Raw genomic sequence first — 23777 nt, 5'->3', positions numbered from 1 at the left:
CCTTTTCCTCCCCACCCTCCTAATGACCCTTTCCCCTTTACCCCCCCCACACACACACACACACACAATCTTCAACAATTCCTATTGTTTTGTTTTGATTTTTCCTGTAACTCAACAATTATCGCTACTGGGTAGCTTATAATGAGACATTCGTAATATGGTTGAACTTCCTATATGAGACCCAGCTTATACATAACAACCTTAGAATAAATTAGACCCAGTACCCCAGCATGACCCATCTGGGCATGAGTAAGATGCTTTTTTTTCTTCCACAACACGATGGGCCATACTACAATGTGGTCCCTTTATCAGTTGTCTTGAACATTAAGGTTCTTGGTTGTTTACAATGTTAAATTCAGCATGCTTGGTAAATATCTCTTACTATGTACCATATGTTACGTGTTCTGTATCAAAGTACCTTATAAGTGTCATATATTGTATTTCTTCCTTACTTTTCAATAAAACTTTTTTTGGAAAAAAAAAAAAAAGAAAAATGTCACTGAAATCAAAATAAAAACCTTTGTTGGGCATAATAGGGTTCTCTCCTTTATCTGGGCTTATAAATGATCTAAGGTCTCACTCCTTATACTTTTTTGATTACAGGGAGGCTTAGGAGTCTCTAATATAGAAAGATATTATAAAGTAGCACAAATTTCACAACTTTATTACACGCCACCTCAGATGTCCCCTTATGGGTGTTCGTGGAATTGCTGAATTGTGTTTTCTATTCCCGTCACAGCTTTACTTTGGCTCCCACTGAAAAGCCTGTCTGTTTTTATTAAGCCCCTTGTTGATGCATAGTTTAAAACTTTAAGACTCAGTCAGATATTCAAGTAAATTAATGTCCCACAAAAAATGTGGGATATTTATTATAGCAAAAAGTAAAAGATATTGTATTTTTAAAAAATTGTTTATAGTGCAAAAAATAAACACTGAGGTGATCAAATACCACCAAAAGAAAGCTCTATTTGTGGGAAAAAAAGGACATCAATTTTGTTTGGGTACAGCGTCGCATGACCGCACAATTGTCAGTTAAAGCGACGCAGTGCCTTTAAAATGGCCTGGTCATTGAGCAGCCAAATCTCCTGGGACTGAAATGGTTAATGGCTGTGTGTTCAGTTACTTTGAGGGGACAGCAAATTTACACTGTTATACAAGCTGTACACTCACTACTTTACATTGTAGCAAAGTTTCATTTCTTTAGTGTTGTCACATGAAAAGATATCATAAAATATTTACAAAAATTGGATTTTGTGACATACTGTATATGTCTACAGCCCCTAGGGACGCATAGACTTATATCGTTTTTATACTTTGTGCTAAATGCTTGTGGGAGACAAAAGTGGCCACAGCGCAAACATGAATATGAGTATATATAATATATTAAAAGCATAAAAGCACACTTACATATGGGTAAGTGAAGGGCTACAAAACTGTGAAGATGGTGAAGAGCAGCACAGCCGGCCAGCACAAACAGCTGTCATGCACGGACTCCAGGATCGCCGGGAGAGGCAGGCAGCATGTGCAGGCTAACTGGATCAAAGTGGTAACCATCGAGAGTGGAAGGGGGCATGTACAATGCCTTTCAGAGGACCTGCCTCCTTTTTCAAGTATGCCAAATCAAGGGACGGGGATGTCTTTTATACCAGTAGCTGGTAATGCAGGTGGGAGAGTTTCACTTTTATCTAATTTTTTTAATTAACCTTTACTTTTTTGGTCTATTCACTGACACCTGATTTGGATTCATTCCAGTATACACTGGTAGTACTGTTTTGTCTCCCATTTTTTTTCTCTGCCCTTTCTTAGCATCCTTCATGGGAGCCACAATGATTTGAGATCCATGGGAATATTTTATTGCGTTCTCTCCTGGAATTTGCTTTTTGATCTCCCATGGACTTATCTAATCAGATGTAACAATATCTACAAACATCTTCCCCACTGTTTACAATTATCTTCTCCTGTTTCAATTGTTAGGCTCCATGTACACTTCATAAACTGCCGTTTTTGGGAATTTGGGCATTTTTTTTTTAACAGCCCATAAACTCCCCTCTATGTTATCCTATGTGTCCATGCACACATGGACGTTTTTGAATGTTTATCAGCAGTGGAGTTTATGGGCTATTTTCTGAACGCCATAAAATCACGTTCAGGAGTTGTTTTTCTGACCACAAAAAACGCCAAACTCTCAGAAACATCAATAAATGCTCAAAAACGTGGCTCAAATGTTTTTGATCCATTGGGAAAAAAAAAAAAAACGCGGAAAAACGATTAAAAAAGCTAATAAAAGTTATTGCAAAAATGTTAAACGTTGAAAGACTCACTGCAAAGCTACTGGCATTTTTATAACGTTATTTTAATGTCCAGTGTGCATGGAGCCTAACAGGTTGTTTCAGATATGCTGAAATTTAGATGTGTGTTTGTACGCTCTTTGTTTTTGTGTTTTTTTAATTTTGTGCTTTTTTTAACTGCCATGCACCGATCCCCCTCTCCTGCCAGTTAATCTGTCATAATCAATTCACTCTCCCACCTGCATTATCTCTGAAGCGCATTGTACATGCTCCCTTCCACTCTCGATGGTTGCCACTTTGATCCAGTTAGCCTGCACACGCTGCCTGCTTCTTTTGGCTCTCCTGGAGTCCATGCATGACAGCTGTTTGTGCTGGCCGGCTGTGCTGCTCTTCACCACCTTCACAGTTTTGCAGCCCCCCATATGTAAGTGTGCCTTTATGCTTTTTTAAAATATATTTAATAAATTATAGATGCTCATATTGATGTTTGCGCTGTGGCCACTTTTGTCTTCTACATGTTATTGAAGATTCCCAGACCTGATGAGCCCTGCTGCACCACAATCTGAGCCGTCATCCATCCATCACTACTCACATCCTCTCCTGTGATATATCCCACATTGACTTTCACTAAGGCTGCTGATTGATGTATTTCACCCTGATCCATCCCACTGGAACCAAGACTCCTTAGACTTGGAGCCTCTCTGTTACATCTTAAAGTCCCTTCTGACCGTGGATCCCTATTCCCGGATTTAAGGTTTGATGAGCCTGAACTTAGAGCGCAAAGAGAATCTTTTTTTCGTAAATGCTTGTGGGGCTCATTCATCTATGTCATATGTTTTGAAAGGGGAACAAGACTTCACTGTCCTCTGGAACTGGAGGAATGGAGCAAAATCAGGTTCAGAATAGCAAAATGTTCCTTTAATACATCAATCTTGGAAATTGTTTACAAGGTTCTCTTTCAGTGATAATGTGTTTCAGCTCAAATAGCTCACTTCAATCTGAATAACAGTGATAGGTGCTTTAGGGGATGTGGTCATCGCAATGATGTACTACACATTTGGTGGTCCTGTCTAAAAGCTGTTTGCATTTGGTCCAAAACATTTGACCTCCTCTAAATAGGGGCGGATCCAGAGTCTAGTCTAAGTCTGGCACTGCCAGAAAATTAGGTTTTTGGCGGGCAATTTGTCCTGCTCATCCACAGGCCCGCTCACTGGTCTGCCCACCCTCTGGCCCGCTCGCTCACTATTTTCTCGGGGGGGAGCAATTGCCCCGTTACCCCCCTGGATCCGCCCATGCCTCCAAATGCTATTTTATTTTAAAAATACCCAAGAAAGTGAAGATGGCCCTTCTTTACTACACAATTCCAGGCTATCACACAATTCCAGGCTTTTTTTTCATACCAATAGAAATTGGCTCTCTGTCTCAAAAAAAATCATAAAAATGTCATATGGGTACAGTGTTTCATTAACATACAATTGTCATTCAAAGTGTGACAGCACTAAAAGCTGAAAATTGGCCTGGGAAGGAAGGCAATGAATGCCCTGTATTGAAGTGGTTTAGAATTTGTTGTTGCTGCAGTGTCGGTAGTATGAACTACCTGAATTTGCCACATGGTTTGGTAATGTTACCAAAACTGGCACAAATGCTTGCATGAATTAGGCATAGGTAGCTCTTAAAGCTTTACATGTTCCACCCATATTTAGGGTGGAACAATTAAAATGTTTTAGCTCCTGTCGCCAATTCCCTGATCACCTCCTTGGTGTGACAGCTGGCGGGGGATCTACTCCCCGATCCTGCTGTTACAATTTTAAAACAGCACATTCTTGTGGGTCTCTGCCCACACGGCCATGTCATTCATTCACATTTTCCTGTGAATGAATGAACAACAAGTGCCGTCAACCACCATGGCTGATGGCTTGTAGTTCTGAATGCAGGGGCGGCCCATGCATTGTGGGCACACGGGCGCCGCCCCCCCTAATCCCTGCCACCACCTCCCTATCCATGCTCCCGGCCCCTTTCAGGATGCCGGACACATGGACTCCTATGGCAGTGTGGGGGGGTGTGAGCCTGAGGCTGAGGCTCTAATAGGCTTAAAAAAGGGTGGGCTCGGGGCGCAGAGAGTGAGCCATGATCCCACCCTGTTGTGTGACCATAGCAAATTAATTTTCAATATTTTTACACCACAGTGCCTCCTTGCCAATCCGGAGGCAGATCAGTAAGACCTGTTTCCCGATTGGCCAAAGCACCAGGCATCCTATTGGATGCCCTGCACTTTGGTGGAAGAGACACACAGGGGAGGAAGCTGGAGGATCAGACTCCTTCACCACCGCTGCTGACACAGGAGATACAGGAGCGGAGAGGACCCAACAGCTCAATAAGTGTCAGACCTCTTCCCGCGAGGTACTGCCCTTGTGCTGCATGCCCAGAGCCCAGCAGAATGGAGGAGGAGATGCACGGAACCATGGAGGATGCAGGAGCTGTCGCCTGCTCTTCCCACAGCTCGCTGCCACCACCCGGATGGGGTAAGTGCCTGTCTGATGGCGGGCAAGCAGGGGGGTCACAGTGGCTACATATCGTGGGCACAAAAGCTGCATATGATTGGCACAGAAGCTGAATATGGTTGGCACAGAAGCTGCATATGGTGGGCACTGAGGCTGCATATGGTGGGCACTGAGGCTGCATATGATGGGCACTGAGGCTGCATATGATGGGCACTGAGGCTGCATATGATGGGCACTGAGGCTGCATATGATGGGCATAGAAGCTGCATATGATGGGCACAGAAGCTGCATATGATTGGCATAGGCTGCATATGATGGGCACATGCTGCATATGATGGGCACAGAAGCTGCATATGATGGGCACAGAAGCTGCATATGACGGGCACAGGCTGAATATGATGGGCACAGGGGCTGTATGATGGGCACAGGCTGCATATGATAGACACAGAGGCTGCATATGATGGGCACAGAGGCTGCATATGATGGGCACAGAGGCTGCATATGATGGGCACAATGGCTGCATATGATGGGCACAGTTGGTGCATTTTATGGGCACAGTGGCTGCAATTGATGGCATAGTGAGGCTGTAATTGATGTTTTTTTTTTTTTTCAGCATTTTTCAGTTTGCTTGCGCCCCCCCCCCCCCCAAAAAAAATTTTGAACACCAGCCGCCACTGTGTAAATGAACTGCAAAGGCACTGAAGAGCACTCTCATAATTAATTCACAAGTCCTGGAGTTTTCAACAGACAGCCCATATGAAGGTATAGGCAGAAAGCTGCAGGGCTTGTCTGCAGAAGCCTAACATTGCACCCCTGATCCACAGATCAAGGGTGCAATGCTTTCCAGGATCCTGCAGGAAAAGATAATGAATGCAATTTTTTTTTTCCAGCAAAAATTTGTGCATTTATTATTTTTTCTTGAAAGGTGAGCTGACCCTCATCAGCATACATCAGTGCACCCTCATCAGCATACATCAGTGCAGCCTCTTCAGCACCCAGCAGTGCACCCTCATCAGCACCCAGCAGTGCACCCTCATCATGTTTCAATTATTTTTATTAAATTTTTATACACATAAAAACAAAAACATTCAATTTCAAGACCATATAAAATATATATAGGCATATACATACACTTTCATAATACACAAAACATAAAACACAATTGACACAGACATGGATCTATCTCATAATATACTCCATCATGTTAAATATATTCCACCAAACCCCCCATTCCATCTCTCCAGTCCCCTCTCTCCAGGGGAGAAAATAAAAAGGGGGGGAAGAAAAAAAAAAAATCTCCCACCTGTTCCACTCAAAGGTGTTATCCTTGTGCTTGTAATTAATGTTCTAGTCCCCTTCCTATAACATTAAATACTTAGTGCCGTTCCTTCTTACATAATTAAAACATGACATATCCCATTTCTTTATTAATTAATAAGAAGGAGGGAATCTCAACTCTTTACCCCTGTTGAAAGTCCCTCCTAAAAAATGCTTATTCCCGTGAAAAAAAAAGGAGGGGGGGGAGAGGAATTTACCTTGTGTTTAATTCTCTCAGTGACTTTCTTCTTAATACAAAAAAAACTGAGTTGAAATTCTCGACTTTTTACTTCCATCGAAAACTCCTCCAATAAAGTGTACCCACTTTCTGTGTACCAAAACAAAAAAAACAAATAAAAAAACAAAAAAAATGGGGGGGAGGACATAGATGCGGAGCGGCGGATCACCTAGTTACTTCCCATACAGTTCACATAAACCTGGGTTTGTCTAAATTCCAACCAACTCCTCCAAGTACTAGCAAATTTTATTTCTGAGTTATTTTGCATATGTATTACCTCTTCCATTAACCTCATTTTGTCTACCTCCCTAAACCAATCCTTTATCGTCGGGACTGCGCTTGACTTCCAATGCTTCGGGAATAATGCCTTTGCAGCATTCAGCAGAAATGGAATAATTGTTGCGCTTTCATCCTTGGCATCCCCGTTTCATGGAACAGGCATTGCCAGGGATCAAGTCCAATTTCATTCCCGCTAATCTTCTTTATCCAGTCAAGTACTTCCCTCCAATAAGTTGTATTAGGGGACACTGCCACTATATGTGTGCATGCGTTCCGATCTCCCCACATTCCCTCCAATATAGTGGCACCCTCATCAGCACCCATCAGTGCATCCTCATCAGCACCCATCAGTGCACCCTCATCAGCACCCATCAGTGCAGCCTCTTCAGCACCCATCAGTATACCCTCATCAGTGCACCCTCATCAGCACCCATCAGTGCAGCCTATTTAGCACCCAGCAGTGCAGCCTCATTAGACCAGCCTCATCAGCGCCCATCAGTGCAGCCACATCTGTCCTAGTGTCCCTATCGCACCACAGCCCACAGTCACCAGTATGGCGAAAAAATATTTTTGCAGTGAGGAGGTATACCAGCTTCTTAGCCTGAGCAATGAGAGCAACGGGGAGCTGAGTCTGCGTCCGATTCTGATTCTGCATATGAACCCGTTTTAAGCAGTGGGTCTGCTACAGAATCAGAGGAAGAGGATCGTGTGCCCATGAAACTAAGGCATTCTAGTGAGGAGCAGCAGCCTACTACAAGTAGAGCAGTCAACCAGCAGCTTAGTGCAATCCACCTCTAGCGCAGTCCCATCCACGAAAAATTGAGTACCACTGCAACAAAGGCCAAGCATTAGTGCGTTGTCATCTCATCCCCAAAGGGTTAGGACGCATGCCAACCTTCCCTATGCCCTGCAAAACCCTCTGTGGCTTCCCCCCAATTCAGGAGCAGCATAGCAAGCAACCCTGGTTTTAGTTACGCCCCTCCCTTTGAGTGGAGAGAACTTACCGTGGAGGAATTTAAAAATGTTTTAGACCTAACTTTCAACATGGGACTCACAAAAAAAAAATTATACTCCTGTTGGTCCACCAACCCCATTCACCACAGGCCTATCTTCTCATCCATTATGCCAAGGTCAAGATACCTAATGATTATGTGGTTCCTCTATTATAATGACAACACCCAATGCCCTCCCCGAAATGACCCAGCATATAACAAATTATTTAAAATTCAGCGACTTCTAAATTTTTGGTGTGAAAAATTCCCCTAGTTATATACCCCTGACCAAAATATCTCTGTGGATGAGTCACTAGTCAAATTCACAGGCACGTTGGGTTTCAAACAGTTTTTCCCCAGCAAAAGGGCCCGATATGAGGTTAAGCTCTACAAACTTTGTGACCGAGCCACGGGGTACATCTACGCCTTCCTGGTGTATGAAGGGAAGGACACCCAGCTGTATCCCCCTGAATGCCCAGAGTACATTGGAGCCAGCGGAAAAGTTGTTTGGGAGCTTGTCTATCCACTCCTTGAAAAGGGTTACCATCTCTATGTGGATTATTTTCTACACAAGCTTGCCCCTCTTCTGCAATCTTTGGGAGGGCTTCCCAAAAATGCTCATTAATGAAAGGATCGATGAGAAGAGATGGCGTCTCAAATGAACGATGAAATATTGGCTGTCAGGTGGAGGGACAAACGAAACGTCCACATACTCTCATCGATCCTTGACGACACCTAAGTAGAAATCCCCAGAAGAAATGGCCCAATTCGGAAATTAGCTTGTGTCCACTACTATAATTTGTTCATGGGGAGAGTCGACTTCAATGATCAGATGATCAAACCCTACCTTCCCACCATTGGGAAGCCGCCATTGGTATAAAAAAGTCTCTATTTATTTTTTTTAGTGTGGCCATGTATAACACTTATGTTATTTACCAAAAATCTACTGAGACCCCCGTATACTATCTTCAGTACCAAGAAGAATCAATCACCGTCCTATTGTGCCCAGAAGGCCCATCAGAAAGCATTCACTCTGATTCAGTGAGCAGACTCCATGAATGCCACTTTCCAGAGAGAATTCCCCCCTCCCCTGTGCCTCAACAAGGACATTGCCATGATCATTCAGGATTATACTTCTAATGCCGCGTACACACGGTCGGACTTTCCGGCGGACTTGGTCCGGCGGACCAGAGTGTGCCGGACAATCCGCCCGTGTGTAGGCGCCAGCGGACTTTTCTGGCTGACTTTTTCCCCAAAGTCCGCCGGACCAAGATTTGAAACCTGTTTTAAATTTATCCGCCGGACTCAGTTTCGGGCGGAAAGTCCGCTCGTCTGTGTGCTGGTCCGACGGAAAGCCCGCTCGTGTGTATGCTGGTCCGACGGACCAGATACGACGCGAGGGCAGGGTATTGCATCTCGCGCTCGTTGCAATAGGAAAAACAGATTTTCCTATTGCGGTGAGCGCGGGGCATACCAGGCCCTTAGGTCTGGTATGGATTATCAAGGGGAACCCCCTATGCCGAAAAAACGGCGTGGGGTCCCCCCTAAAATCCATACCAGACCCCAATCCGAGCACGCAGCCCGGCCGGTCAGGAAAGGGGGTGGGGACGAGCGAGCGCCCCCCCTCCTAAACCGTACCAGGCCGCATGCCCTCAACATGGGGGGTGCTTTGGGGGAGGGGGGCGCCCTGCGGGGTCCCCCACCCCAAAGCACCTTGTCCCCATGTTGATGAGGACAAGGGCCTCTTCCCGACAACCCTGGCCGTTGGTTGTCGGGGTCTGCGGGCGGGGGGCTTATCGGAATCCGGGAGCCCCCTTTGATAAGAGGGCCCCCAGATCCCGCCCCCCCACCCTATGTGAATGAGTATGGGGTACATGGTACCCCTACCCATTCACCTAGGGAAAAAGTGTCAATAATAAAACACACTACACAGGTTTTTAAAATAATTTATTAAACAGCTCCGGGGGGGTCTTCCTCCGGCTTCGGGGGTTCCTCCGGTTCCTCTTCTCCCGGCGTCCGGTTGGTTCTTCTCCGCTCTCTTCTCCCGGTGTTCCAGTTCTTCGGCCGGCTCCTCTGCTGTCTTCAGGTAGCTCTCTTGCCAGCAGAGGTCCGGGCTTCTGGGCTTCTGGGCTTCTTGGCTTCTTCCCTCTTCTCTTCTCCAGATGTTGACACGACGCTCTCTCCGGCTGGACTGCTCTCTGAGGGCTCCGTTGTGACTTATATAGGCGGAGACCCCGCCCCCTAATGATGTCACAGTCCCTGGGCATGCTGGGACTGTGACGTTTTAGGGGGCGTGGTCACCGAGCGATGTTGACCACGCCCCCTAAAACGTCACAGTCCCAGCATGCCCAGGGACTGTGACATCATATGGGGGCGGGGTCTCCGCCTATATAAGTCACAACGGAGCCCTCAGAGACCAGTCCAGCCGGAGAGAGCGTCGTGTTAACATATGGGGAAGAGAAGAGAAGCCCAGAAGCCCAGAAGCCCAGACCTCCGCTGGCAATAGAGCTACCTGAAGACAGCGGAGGGGCCGGCCGAAGAACCAACCGGACGCCGGGAGAAGAGGAACCGGAGGGACCCCGGAAGCCGGAGCAAGATCCCCCCCGGAGCTGTTTAATAAAATATTTTAAAAACCTGTGTGGTGTTTTATTATTTACACTTTTTCCCTAGGTGAATGGGTAGGGGTACCATGTACCCCATACTCATTCACATAGGGTGGGGGGGCCGGGATCTGGGGGCCCTCTTATTATAGGGGGCTCCCGGATTCCGATAAGTCCCCCGCCCGCAGACCCCGACAACCAATGGCCAGGGTTGTCGGGAAGAGGCCCTTGTCCTCATCAACATGGGGACAAGGTGCTTTGTGGTGGGGGGCACCGCAAGGCGCCCCCTCCCCCAAAGCACCCCCCATGTTGAGGGCATGCGGCCTGGTACGGTTCAGGAGGGGGGGGCGCTCGCTCGTCCCCACCCCCTTTCCTGACCGGCCGGGCTGCGTGCTCGGATCGGGGTATGGTATGGATTTTGGGGGGACCCCCACGCTGGTTTTTCGGCGTAGGGGGTTCCCCTTAAAGTTCCATACCAGACCTAAGGGCCTGGGATGCCTGCGACGGGGCTCGCAAGGTTTCAATCTCGCCAAAAAAAGCGGCGAGATTAAATTCCTTTTCTAGTCCCGTCGTACCCGAGTCACGTTCAAAATGAACGGACTTGTCCGTGTGTGGGAAAGTCCGTTCATTCTGAAAGTCCGGCGGAAGTCCGTTGGGAAGACCGGATTCCGGAAAGTCCGGCCGTGTGTAGGCAAGTCTGGCCGTTCAGAAAGTCCGGCGGTAGTCCGCCGGAAGTCTGGCGGCAAGTACGTCGGACTTAGCTTTCCAGAAAGTCCGACCGTGTGTATGCCCTATTAGTGTTTGGGTTGTGTGCTGTATTAGTATCTAGGCAATCTCTACTTTGCAAAGTTTTTTAACTAGTGTTTGTCTGGTTGTTTTCTTTTTTAATCAATTTGTAATAAAAAAAATGTTTATCTATAGCACTGTGTACCTCAGTGCCTATAAAGTCCAGTACCAATTTTTTCCAATATTACCTCCCTAAACCAATCCTTTATCGTCGGGACTGCGCTTGACTTCCAATGCTTCGGGAATAATGCCTTTGCAGCATTCAGCAGAAATGGAATAATTGTTGCTCTAAATTTCATCCTTGGCATCCCCGTTCCATGGAACAGGCATTGCCAGGGATCAAGTCCAATTTCATTCCCGCTAATCTTCTTTATCCAGTCAAGTACTTCCCTCCATTGGGAAGCCGCCATTGGCATAAAAAAGTCTCTATTTATTTTTTTTAGTTTGGCCATGTATAACACTTATGTTATTTACCAAAAATCTACTGAGACCCCCGTATCCTATCTTCAGTACCAAGAAGAATCAATCACCGTCATATTGTGCCCAGAAGGCCCACCAGAAAGCATTCACTCTGATTCAGTGAGCAGACTCCACGAATGCCACTTTCCAGAGAGAATTCCCCCCCTCCCCTGTGCCTCAACAAGGACATTGCCATGATCATTCAGGATTATACTTCTTAGTGTTTGGGTTGTGTGCTGTATTAGTACCTAGGCAATCTCTACTTTGCAAAGTTTTTAACTAGTGTTTGTCTGGTTGTTTTCTTTTTTAATCAATTTGTAATAAAAACATTTTTATCTATAGCACTGTGTACCTCAGTGCCTATAAAGTCCAGTACCATTTTTTCCAATATTATCTCCAGTTAAAGAGACATGGCACATATATAGATTATTTCAGTATCCACAGCACCACTCTGTGGTGATACCTTCAAATTCTTTTAAATTTAAAAAAATGTTTAAAGTGACCCTGTTCCCCCATGTTCGCCTGCAAAATGCGAACGCATACGTAGGTCGCACACGTATAATAAACAGTGTTAGTAGTACACATGTGAGGTATCGCCGCAAAGCATTATATCGAGAGCAATATTTCTAGTACCAGGCTTTTAAAGCGTTGCCTATGGAGATTTTCAAGTACCATAGTTTGGCGCCGTTCTACGGGCGTACACAACTTTAAACTGCTACATGTTAGGTATCTATTTACTCAGCGCAACATTATCATTTATTTGTACCAAACAATTGTGTATTATGTTGTGTTTGTGTGCACTAAAATTCATTACGTTGTATATTTTCCCAAAAATTTGAGTTTAAAAAACTGCTTTGCAAATACCATGTGACATAGAAATGAGCAAAACTCACCATTTTATTCTCTAGGGCCTCTTCTAGAAAACATATAATGTTTGGGGGTTCTAGGTAATTTAATAGCAAAAAAATGAAGATTTTGACATGTAGGAGAAAAATGTCAGAATTAGCCCAGTAGGGATAAATTTACATAGTTACATAGTAGTTCATCAAGTCCAACCTATGTGTGTAATTATATGTCACTATATTCCTGTATAAATATATCGACAGATCCGCACTTACAGACTAAATTACACCTGCGGCCCCCCTAAAAGGGAAGGGGACACCTAAGTGATCCCCCAAAAAATTAAAATCAAAGTATAGGGAATGGCGCTGTGTAGGGATGAGCCGAACACCCCCCGGTTCGGTTCGCACCAGAACCCGCGAACGGACCGAAAGTTCGCACGAACGTTAGAACCCCATTGACGTCTATGGGACTCGAACGTTCGAAATCAAAAGTGCTCATTTTAAAGGCTAATTTGCATGGTATTGTCCTAAAAAGGGTTTGGGGACCCGGGTCCTACCCCAGGGGACATGTATCAATGCAAAAAAAACTTTTAAAAACGGCCGTTTTTTCGGGAGCAGTGATTTTAATGATGCTTAAAGTAAAAAAAAAAAAGTGAAATATTCCTTTAAATATCGTACCTGGGGGGTGTCTATAGTATGCCTGTAAAGTGACGCGTGTTTCCCATGTTTAGAACAGTCCCTGCACCAAATGTCATTTTTAAAGGAAAAAATCTCATTTAAAACTGCTTGCGGGTTTAATGTCATGTCGGGTCATGGCAATATGGATGAAAATCAGTGAGACAAACGGCATGGGTACCCCCCAGTCCATTACCAGGCCCTTTGGGTCTTGTATGGATATTAAGGGGAACCCCGCACCCAAATTAAAATAAGGAAAGGTGTGGGGCCACCAGGCCCTATATACTCTGAACAGCAGTATACAGGCGGTGCAAACAAGACAGGGACTGTAGGTTTGTTGTTAAGTAGAATCTGTTTGTAATTTTGAACATTTTTAACGTGTTTAGCTCCAGCCAAAAAATCTTTTCTAAGCTTTTTGGAAAACATAGGAAAGGGTTATCACCCCTGTGACATTTGTTTTGCTGTCTTTCCTCCTCTTCAGAAGATTTCACCTCACTTTTTTGTCCCAATGAAAAATGTTTTTTGAAAATTTGGGTTTTTTTGTGGAACAAGGATTGGAAAGCATCAGTGGAAAGGAGAAATTGTTTTCCCATATTAACTCTTACAGGAGAGAATTTCCCTTCCTAGGGGTAGATTTCATCTCACTTCCTGTTGTCTCCTTCCGTTTGCAAGTAGGAGTCGTTTGTAAGTTAGATGTTTGAAAGTAGGGTCCTGCCCTATATACTCAGCAGAAATTTGGGCCTTAGGTGTTGCTGTGGCCACAACACTGTAAGCCCTCACAGGGCCCTGCTGTGAAATATTAGATCAAGAATTGTAATTACATGCCCCTGTTGAACAGGAGCTGAAAAATTAGGCCTTAGGCACTGGTGCTGGTGCCACAACACTGCAACCCCTCACAGACACTCTAGTTGGAACGCAGGAACGAGCCCTGCTGCAAATTATTGCTTCAAAAATTGTAATTACACGCCCCTGTTAGACAGGGGCAGAAAAATTGGGCCTTAGGCACTGGTGCTGGTGCCACAACACTGCAACCCCTCACAGACACTCTAGTTGGAATGCAGGAACGAGCCCTGCTGCAAAGTATTACATCAAAAATTGTAATTACACGCCCCTGTTAAACAGGGGCTGAAAAATTGTGCCTTAGGCACTGGTGGTGGCGCCCAGAACCAAAAATGTTCTTACAAGCTATCAGCGTGATGATTGAGGAGGAAGAGGATAATTACTCAGGGATAGTCACTCAGCATCAGCATAGGCAGTCTTTGAAGGGATCTGAGATTTCAAAAAAAATTATTCGGTTACATCAGCATCAGGTGCTTGGTAGCTGGTGGTGATCCAAGACTCATTCATTTTTATGAAGGTCAGCCGATCGACCGAGTCGGTGGACAGACGCACCCTGTGATCGGTTACCACGCCTCCAGCAGCACTGAATGTGCGTTCCGAAAGAACGCTGGATGCAGGACAGGCCAGTAGCTCAATTGCAAACTGTGCAAGCTCTGGCCAGTGATCCATCCTCAAGACCCAGTAACCCAGAGGATTTTCGGTGGGAAAGGTGTCCAAGTCTGATCTTGCCCCTAGGTATTCCTGCACCATGTAAAACAGACGCTGGCGATGGTTGCTGGAACCGATCATACCTTGGGGCTGCGGACCAAAAAATTGTCTGAACGCATCGGTCAGACGGCCACCTTCTCCACCGCTCCTTCTTTGACTGACCGAAGCCTCAGCAACACGTTGTCCAGAAACAGGAGTTTGTAACCTCCCAGTCTCTGGGAACGCGTTGCACAGACCTTTCTGCAAGGCCTCCCGAAGATGTTTCATCCTCTGCTCCCTCTGCGATGGCAAGATAAGGTCCGCAACCTTACCCTTGTAACGTGGATCAAGGAGGGTTGCCAGCCAGTATTGGTCCTTCTCCTTGATACCACGAATACGAGGATCCTTACGCAGGCTTTGCAGGATCAGGGAGGCCATGCAGCGTAGGTTTGCTGAGGCATTCGGTCCGGAGTCCTCTGGGTCACTAAGAACGACATGGTCCGCAGCCACCTCCTCCCAGCCACGTACAAGTCCATGTGTTTCTTGGGACTGATCCCTTAAAGACTGCTGCTGATGCTGAGTGCCAGGCTCCACCTCCATACTGACACAATCTTCCTCCTCCTCCTCTTCCTCCTCGTCCTCTTCCTGTGTGATCGGCGGGCACGCAGGAACACTGTCTGGATAAAGGGGGCCTTGAGAGCTAAGGAAGTCCTCCTCTTCCTGCCTCTGTTCTGCCTCAAGTGCCCTGTCCATTATTCCACGCAGCGTGTGCTCCAACAGGTGGACAAGGGGGACAGTGTCACTGATGCATGCACTGTCACTGCTCACCATCCTCGTGGCCTCCTCGAATGGTGACAGGACAGTGCATGCATCCCTGATCATGGCCCACTGGCGTGGGGAAAAAAAACCAAGCTCCCCTGACCCTGTCCTGGTGCCATAGTCGCACAGGTACTCATTGATGGCCCTCTGCTGCGTGTGCAGCCGCTGCAGCATGGCCAACGTTGAGTTCCACCTGGTGGGCATGTCACAGATTAGGCGGTTCTTGGGCAGGTTAAACTCCTTTTGGAGGTCCGTCAGCCGAGCACTGGCATTATATGACCGGCGGAAATGCACACAGACTTTCCTGGCCTGCCTCAGGACATCCTGTAAGCCCGGGTACCTGCCCAAGAACCGCTGCACCACCAAGTTAAGGACGTGAGCCAAACAGGGCACATGGGTCATTTGTCCCTGTCGGAGGGCAGAGAGGAGGTTGGTGCCATTGTCGCAAACCACCATTCCTGCCTTAAGTTGGCGTGGCGTCAACCACCTCTGAACCTGCCCCTGCAGAGCTGACAGAACCTCTGCCCCAGTGTGGCTCCTGTCCCCCAAGCACACCAGCTCAAGCACCGCATGGCATCTTTTGGCCTGCGTACTTGCGTAGCCCCTTGAACGCCTACGGAGCACCGCTGGTTCCGAGGAAGAGGCCATGGAGGAAGAAGAAGAGGAGGGGGTGGAGGAGAGAGGTGTGTCACAATCAGCATTTTGGAGGCGTGGTGGCGGAACAACCTCCAACACTACTGCACCTTGTCCTGCATCCTTCCCAGCTGCCAGCAGAGTCACCCAATGCGCCGTGAAACTTAGGTAACGTCCCTGTCCATGCCTGCTGGACCATGAGTCAGCGGTAATATGCACCTTACCGCTGACCGCCCTGTCCAGCGAGGCATGGACATTGCCTTCCACATGCCGGTAGAGAGCCGGAATCGCCTTCCATGAGAAAAAGTGGCGTTTGGGTACCTGCCACTGAGGAACCGCACATTCCACAAACTCACGGAAGGGGGCAGAGTCTACCAACTGAAAAGGCAGCAGTTGAAGTGCTAGCAATTTTGCCAAGCTAGCATTCAACCGCTGGGCATGTGGATGGCTGGGAGCAAACTTCTTTCGGCGGTGCAGCAGCTGGGGCAGGGAAATTTGCCTGGTACAATCTGACGTCGGTGTACCAAAAGCAGATTGCCCACAAGTACTTGGCTGTGACACACCTAATTCTACACCTTCATTCCTCTCACTGCAGGTCTCAGAGAGGACTGAAGGTCTAGTGGGGTTGGAAATCTCAGCTGATGAGGAGCAAGGAGAGATCCTCTTTGTTCTTTGGTGTGGGTCTTTTAGATACGCTTGCCAACGAACTGCATGGCAGGTCAACATATGTCTGGTCAAGCATGTGGTACCCAAGCGGGAGATATTTTGGCCACGCGAGATACGCTTGAGACATATGTTGCAAATAGCAGCGGTGCGATCTGATGCACTCGTCTCAAAAAAGGCCCACACCAAAGAACTTTTTGAATAACGCGCAGAGACTGCAGCGCCCTGCACATGTGGAGCTTTGGGGTGTGATGCAGTCAATGTGCTGCCCTTAGGCTGGCCCCTGGAGGGCATCCTGCCTCGTTGGTGATGTGCTGCCGCCTCCTCCTCCTCCTCCTCCTCCTCCTCCTCCTCCTCCTCCTCCTCTCTCCTATCAGGCACCCACGTTGAGTCAGTGACCTCATCATCCCCTCCCTCCTCATCACTGGAGCAAACCTGGCAGTATGCTGCAGCAGGGGGAGCATGACTGCCAGATTGCTGTCCTTCTTGGGCACCCCCTCTGTCCGCGCTCATGTTACTGCCTTCATCGAGCTCAGTATCGTCATCAGAGCCTTCCAAACGCTGGGCATCCTCCTGGAGCATGTACCCAACACTGTGGTCAAACAGTTCGAGGGAATCCTCATGAGGACATGGTGGAGCTAGGGAAGGAGTCACTGATGACATTGAGCTGAGGGAAGAGGCCGCTGCTTTGCCAGACAAAGCACCCTGGGCATGGGTGAGAGAGGATGAGGAGGATGAGGACGGCTTGGTCATCCACTCGACCAAGTCTTCCGCATGTTGCGGCTCAACATGGCCAGCTGCAGAAAAAAAGGCCAAGCGTGTCCCATGGCCACGTGCTGATGAGGATGCACCGTCTCCACGACCAGCACTAGACACAGAGCCTGCTTGCCCTCTCTTATTGGCTTGTGACTGTCTGCCTCTCCTTCTTGGCCTTCCAGACATACTAATGGCCTGTAGCTGCACTAAGCTGGGATAGAACACCTGTAATTTTCTTCAAGTAGCTTTATATACTGTAACCAGACAAGCCTGCCTGTCAGTAGGAAGATAACAGGAACGGATCTAGCTGAACACTGTGAGCAGGACGCACTGTACTAAATGTAAATAGTCTAGCTGCCTGACCGTGGTACTAATAGGATCAAATAGAACACCTGTAATTTTCTTCAGGTAGCTTTATATACTGTAACCAGACAAGCCTGCCTGTCAGTAGGAAGATAACAGGAACGGATCTAGCTGTACACTGTGAGCAGGACGCACTGTACTAAATGTAAATAGTCTAGCTGCCTGACCGTGGTACTAATAGGATCAAATAGAACACCTGTAATTTTCTTCAGGTAGCTTTATATACTGTAACCAGACAAGCCTGCCTGTCAGTAGGAAGAAAACAGGAACGGATCTAGCTGTACACTGTGAGCAGGACGCACTGTACTAAATGTAAATAGTCTAGCTGCCTGACCGTGGTACTAATAGGATCAAATAGAACACCTGTAATTTTCTTCAGGTAGCTTTATATACTGTAACCAGACAAGCCTGCCTGTCAGTAGGAAGATAACAGGAACGGATCTAGCTGAACACTGTGAGCAGGACGCACTGCACTAAATGTAAATAGCAGGAACGGATCTAGCTGAACACTGTGAGCAGGACGCACTGCACTAAATGTAAATAGCAGGAACGGATCTAGCTGAACACTGTGAGCAGGACGCACTGCACTAAATGTAAATAGCAGGAACGGATCTAGCTGAACACTGTGAGCAGGACGCACTGCACTAAATGTAAATAGCAGGAACGGATCTAGCTGAACACTGTGAGCAGGACGCACTGCACTAAATGTAAATAGCAGGAACGGATCTAGCTGAACACTGTGAGCAGGACGCACTGCACTAAATGTAAATTGCAGGAACGGATCTAGCTGAACACTGTGAGCAGGACGCACTGCACTAAATGTAAATAGTCTAGAAGATAACAGGAACGGATCTAGCTGAACACTGTGAGCAGGACGCACTGCACTAAATGTAAATAGCAGGAACGGATCTAGCTGAACACTGTGAGCAGGACGCACTGCATTAAATGTAAATAGTCTAGATAGAAGATAACAGGAACGGATCTAGCTAAACTGAATACAGTGTATATATATATATGCAACACCTGGGATGCATATATATACACAATACACTGTAAGTGCAGCTAACTGACTGACTGTTCTGCCTAATCTATCTAACTCAAATCAAATGACACTGTCTCTCTCTCTCTCTATCTCTCAGCACACCGGAACACACACTACACAGGGCCGCCGTGCAGGCGGCCTTATATAGTGTGGGGTGTGTACTAAATCCCCTGAGCCATAATTGGCCAAAGCCACCCTGGCTTTGGCCAATTACAGCTCTCTCTACTGACGGCGCTGTGATTGGCCAAGCATGCGGGTCATAGTGCATGCTTGGCCAATCATCAGCCAGCAATGCACTGCGATGCCGCAGTGAATTATGGGCCGTGACGCGCCACACGAATTTAGCGCGAACGGCCCATAACGTTCGCAATTCGGCGAACGATCGAACAGCCGATGTTCGAGTCGAACATGGGTTCGACTCGAACACGAAGCTCATCCCTAGCGCTGTGTTAGAACTAGAAGTGTGGCTGAAAATTAAACAAATGTTCAAGTGCATAAAATAATTACTATTTAAAATTAGAAAAAATATTTTGGTATGATCCAGGGATTTCTACAAAAAATTCTGTCCTTATTTTAGTGAAAACACCTTATTACGTGAAAAAATGCTACTATATGTGCAAAAAATTGCAAATATTAAAACGACACCATTATATAACATAAATAAATCTTCACATTAATAAATATAAAGTGATAAGTGCCAGAAGCAGTGATTATCAAACAATAGTGCATTAATGTGCAATAACCATTCGCAATAATAAATCATTAGTAGTGTGTCAAATCGCAACTAAGTATCAAAGAAAAAAATTCCATATGTTGTTTGAACACATGGAGAGTGGATACCCAGTGGGGACCTTTAATACATCAAGGGACAGGAAGTCCCCACCTCCTTGTGTGTAAGCAGCTGCCTTTGGGATTGGGACGCGTGGAAGGAAACTGGCACCCATACGACCGGAGTGACAGGACCAACATCACACGCTCGTACCCCTGCAGGGGTGGAGTGCTCCGGTGAGTGCAACCACATTGGGGGGGACTACCAGTTATTACAGCACGGCACTTTACCACCAAAGAAGAACTTTCTGCACAATTGTTATGAACATTTTTGCACCAAACAACATATGGGATTTTTTTCTTTGATACTGATGCCGCGTACACACGGTCGGACTTTTCACCTACAAAAGTCCGACAGCCTGTCCGACATACTTCCGACGTACCTTCGGCGGACTTGCGGCAGACTTTCTTACGAACGGACTTGCACACACACGACCACACAAAAGTACGACAGCCTAGTACGCGGTGACGTACACCAAGTCCGACGAGACTATAAAACGGAAGTTCAATAGCCCGTACGACACCCTTTGGGCTCCTTCTGCTAATCTCGTGTTTATCTCGTGTTAGTAGAAGTTTGGTGAGAGACGATTCGCGCTTGTGAGACTCGTATTTTTCAGTTCGTTTTAACTGTTGTTCAGTCTGTGCTTGTGAGGTTTGTATCTGCTTTTCAGTGCGTTTGGTCAGTTGGCATTGAGAAATCTTTGTTTTATTGGCCGCTCGTTCCTGATTTTCAGGTCGTTCTTCACAGGCCTTGCTGTTCTTCAGTGCGTTCTGTTTAGTGCGTTCTGACCAGCCGACCGTTTTGAAGCCATGTTACCTGTACGTACTCGTCGTAGAGCTCGTGCATTGTATGTGCTTGGTGCTGTAGTTTATTCTTCAGACCAAGACCAGTCCATGAACAGGGCGAGGAGGAGTTCATGGTCCAAGAATTGGTTGCTTCAGCGTGACCAGTTCTGTCACATGCCTTTGCTCCGTGAGATCCGTGAGAATAATCCTGAGGATTTCAGGAACTTTCTCCGGATGACGGACCCCGTTTTTGACCGTTTGTTGGCTTTGCTGACCCCCTATATCAGCAGGCAGGATACCTGCATGAGGCAAGCCATCACTCCGGAGCAGAGGCTGGTCGCTACCTTGCGGTATTTGGCCACAGGGAGAAGCCTGCAGGACCTTAAGTTCTCGACAGGCATCTCCCCCCAGGCTCTGGGGATCATTATCCCAGAGACCTGTTCTGCCATCATACAGGTCCTGCAGAAGGACTATATTAAGGTAAGATATTTTTCTTTTATTAGCATCACATGTTCTTTTATGTAATCTTTGATAATGTGATGTATTTCTTGCTTCAAACACTACTTGCCATCATTGCAATATAGTGTGAATGTCCCCTTTTTATCCTCACACATGCTGGAATTTTTTCCTGTTATTTTTTGTCATGCATGTATATTTTCCTTCAATAACCTTCCCAGCATGAAGTGATGGGAACATATCCACCTAGTCTACTCATTTTGAATGTATTTTGTTTGAGTGTATTTAGTGTGCTTATAATTAGCAATTATCTAGATTTCACAACTCCCCCACCCCCCCCCCCCACCTAAACTCACTCCAAATAGTGTGCTGCTAATGAGCAATTATCTAGATTTCACAACTCCCCCACCCCCCCACCTAAACTCACTCCAAATAGTGTGCTGCTAATGAGCAATTATCTAGATTTCACAACACCCCCCCACCTAAACTCACTCCAAATAGTGTGCTGCTAATGAGCAATTATCTAGATTTCACAACTCCCCCCCCCCCCCCACCTAAACTCACTCCAAATAGTGTGCTGCTAATGAGCAATTATCTAGATTTCACAACCCCCCCACCCCCACCCTCGTTAAAATTTGCTTGAATATTCTGTGGTGTTGATTTGTCTAAAGCAAATATATGTTGCAGTTTGCAAAATGCATGTGCACTCTACAAGTGCATTTGTTCCAGTGCTTTAGTAAATGAGCAGAAGCTCTGCTGATTTCCATCATCAAATCATATGCAAGCCTCAAAGTGTTTTCATTAATTGCCCTTGCCTGTGATTGTGTACTCCTTGCAACATGAATGCCTTTTTACATTACCTCATTTACTGTAAGCTGGTTAGCAACTGCACCTGCAGAGTGCGACAACTGCAGTCTTGTAGCCTTTTTAGTCCCTAAATTCCTGCGTGTCCTAAAAGTAATTTTTTTTAGGGATTTCACAACCCCCTAAAATGTAATCAATGTTCCATCAGAGGGGGTGAGCAATCTGATAAGTGTGCCTTTCCATATTAGTTATTCCAGAAGAATTAAATTATTGAATGTTATACTGATGCTGGGGAATAATGTTTTTAATTGTCTAATTTTCTTGCAATGTTAGCTTCCAAATTAATTGATTTTGGTTTTCTTGTTTGATTCCCCAGTTTCCTTCAACGCCACAGGAATGGCAGACTGTGGCATCCCATTTTGCCAGCCGTTGGGACTTTCCCAATTGTGGAGGGGCTATAGATGGGAAACATGTCCACATTGTGCCACCACCCCATTCGGGGTCATATTATTTTAATTATAAGGGGTTCCACAGTATTGTTTTAATGGCGGTGGTGTCGGCACACTATGATTTTTTATATGTGGACGTGGGGAAGAATGGCCGGATGTCGGATGGAGGAGTATTTGCCCAGACGGAGTTCTGCCAGCGTCTCCAGAGTGGTGGCCTGGGATTGCCACCTGATGAGGATAACGTGGAAGGACTCCCCTTTGTCTTCATTGCCGATGAAGCCTTCGCTCTCAGCAAGCACCTCATGAGGCCATTCCCCCAAAGAACCCTCACCCCGGAGAGGAGGGTTTTTAATTACCGGCTGGCCAGAGCTAGAAGAGTGGTTGAGAATGCGTTTGGAATTCTGGCCAGCCGGTTCCGCCTGTTTCAAACAGCCATTAATTTGGCGGAATACAAACTTAATTTTATCATTTTATCGTGCTGCATTCTGCACAACTTTTTAAACAAGCATTCTACCAATTATATAGGCACAGTTGGGCCTGAGGCCGGACAAATAGAAGCCAACCTTACAGGCCTGGATACTGTCCGTACTGGCTTGGCCCCCCAAAGTGCCCGTCAAGTTAGACAGCAATATGTTAATTATTTTATGGGTAGGGGGGCCATTGCAATGGGCCAGGATATATAATTTTTTACAATAAAAAAAATATTGCGGAAATCTGGCATTATATTTATTGCTTGCCTTTCTTTTGGGCTGTCTCCTAGGTTATGGTCGAGCAGTTGTAGTGCCAACTGTATTTTAATTTTAAAAATGTCTAAATAAGCTCCATTGCCACTGTAAACAACTTTTTTACAATTATAACCAAACTGATACTGAGCCTTGAAATAACAAACCACACATTTTTTAAAATCCTATAAGGAGATGTTTTTATTAATGGTTGTTATGCATTCAGTTCTGCATTTAGTATAAAATGTTCATAGACAAAAATATAATGATATCTTAATAATGTAGCAAAATATAATTATATTTAAATATTTCTACCTAATCCACAAAAAAATATTTTTGGCTTTTTGATTTTCGCAAACAGGCTTTTTTTTTTTTTTTTTGGAAAATCAAGTTTTGTTTTTTTTTTTTTTTTTAAAAGCAAGTTTTTTTTATTTTTTTTTTTTTAATCAAGTTTTTTTATTTATTTTTTTTTTTTAATCAAGTTTTTTTATTTTATTTTTTTTTTTAATCAAGTTTTTTTATTTTTTTTTTTTTTAATCAAGTTTTTTTATTTTTTTTTTTTTTTAATCAAGTTTTTTTATTTTTTTTGGTTTTTTAAAATCAAGTTTTTTTAGTTTTTTTTTGGTTTTTGCAAATCAAGTTTTTTTATTTTTTTTTGGTTTTTTAAAATCAAGTTTTTTTATTTTTTTTTGGTTTTTTAAAATCAAGTTTTTTAGTTTTTTTTGGTTTTTTAAAATCAAGTTTTTTAGTTTTTTGGTTTTTTAAAATTAATTTTTTTATTTTTTTTTGGTTTTTGCAAATCATTTTTTTTTATTTTTTTTTGGTTTTTTAAAATCAATTTTTTTATTTTTTTTTTTGTGTTTTTTAGAAAATCAAGTTTTATTTTTTTGTGGATTTTTGAAGTATTTACGAGAAACAGCCCTCCTTTTTTACATTAGGTTAAACAGCCATT

This window comes from Aquarana catesbeiana, linkage group LG01 (assembly GCF_042186555.1).
Source record: "Aquarana catesbeiana isolate 2022-GZ linkage group LG01, ASM4218655v1, whole genome shotgun sequence".
NCBI classification, from domain to species: domain Eukaryota; kingdom Metazoa; phylum Chordata; class Amphibia; order Anura; family Ranidae; genus Aquarana; species Aquarana catesbeiana.
This window is presented reverse-complemented; position numbering follows the sequence as displayed.